This window comes from Clarias gariepinus, chromosome 16 (genome assembly GCF_024256425.1).
Source record: "Clarias gariepinus isolate MV-2021 ecotype Netherlands chromosome 16, CGAR_prim_01v2, whole genome shotgun sequence".
Taxonomy (NCBI): domain Eukaryota; kingdom Metazoa; phylum Chordata; class Actinopteri; order Siluriformes; family Clariidae; genus Clarias; species Clarias gariepinus.
Window position 1 is genome coordinate 27,007,046 of NC_071115.1, and position 1,745 is coordinate 27,008,790.

At 36.8% G+C, this 1,745-nt stretch overlaps 1 pseudogene; it reads left to right on the forward strand.

The window, feature by feature from the left end:
* The first annotated feature begins 267 nt into the window (after positions 1–267).
* On the forward strand, positions 268–748 carry LOC128544280 (immunoglobulin heavy variable 4-30-4-like; annotated as a pseudogene).
* Positions 749–1,745: the final 997 nt, after the last annotated feature.

The following is a 1,745-nucleotide window of genomic DNA, read 5'->3' on the forward strand; positions in this document are numbered from 1 at the left end:
TTGTCATGGTTTCTCAGAATTTATTTTTTTTATCACATTTATTATGATAATTATTTTTTATTTACTGCAAATTTTCACTGTATTTATCCCACCACAAAGTTACTTATAATAGCACCCCTGCTACAGTATGTTTTATTTTTTACCTAATGTTGTAAAGTTCTACTTTGCTTAAGACAGATGAAGAATGTCTCTATGCAAATGTCCTTCCATCTTGTATATTTAAGCAATGAAGACTAAGAGCTTTTACTTGTTCTGCTTCAACACACCATGACGTCTACATCTTTTCTGCTGCTGCTGGCAGCCGTGCACTGTAAGTGTTTTACATTTAATATACTGTATAATACAGTTTTTTTGGTTAATTATAGCTTTTTACTTTTACTAAATTAAAATAACTTTTCTTTAACAGGTGTTCACTGTGTTGAGCTGACCCAGCCTGCATCCACTATAGTAACCCCTGGTCAGTCACTGACTCTGACCTGTAAAGTGTCTGGATATTCAGTAACTGATAGCAACCACCGTACGCCCTGGATACGACAGCCTGCAGGCCTCTCTGGAGTGGATTGGAATGATAGATTATAGTGGTAGCACTTACTACAGTGAGAAACTGAAAAGCAGGTTTCAGGTTTCCAGAGACACGTCCAGCAACACAGTAACATTAACAGGACAGAACATGCAGACTGAAGACACAGCTGTGTATTACTGCGCTCGGGAACCCACAGTGAGACAGATCAACAACATCCCTGTATAAAAACCTCCAGTCCATAAAATGCTAATTACTTTATTATTATTTTTTTATTTGCAAATAATAAAAAAAAAAATCCTTTGGTATTGCAGCGTGTACTGTATATTTTACACACACATTAGAAATGCATGAACATTATGCTTTTGTTTTAACAGTTTGGGGCGCTATTTCTGTATTTACACAATATCCACCCAACATGCTGAGGTTTAAATGGCGTAAGAGAGTGTAATAAATATGAGAGCATGTTTTAATTGGATTAACATTAAAGATATAAGCTCTAATCACAACACTGTTATGAAGCTAAGACATTACAGATTTATTATATCAGTGTCTCACTAAACCAGGCTGCACAATCCTCATGGTTTAATAAAATATTGGGACAAGTAGCAAGCCTTGTTTTTCCTTTCTTGTTTTCATTGTTTTTATTTTAGTTACTTTAGATACATTTTACAGTATATAGTTTCAGAAGTTCAAGGTACAAACTTTGATATGACAGTGTATTTGCTGCTCATGTGATGCTGTGTGACACATTTGCTCTTTTATCCTTGCTATGCTTGGGTTAAGAGACTGTTATTTGTGAAAAAAAATAAAATAAACTTCACAACTGTGTTTGACATGGCACGTAATTAGTAACCTAGTAACTTAGTGTAAGTATCCATCCAATGACAAAAACTTCAAAGCTCTTTTTGTAAGTCGCTCTGGATAAGCATAAGCTTCATCTACACTGCAGACTTTAAGTTCAGTCCAGCAACCTGTCACCTGCAGACATACCTGGGTGTTCATTTGAACAGAAAACTGGACTGGACAGAAAACACAGACTGTTGAGGATACTAAGGTGTTTCGGAGTGCAGGGAGCACTACTGGAGACCTTTTTTGACTCTGTAGTGGCATCAGCCATCTTCAATGTAGTGGTCTGTTGGTGCAGCAGCATTTCTATTGCAGATAGGAAAAGACTCAGCTCAGTTCTGGGGATTGCCCTGGATACTGTACAGGAGGTGGGAGA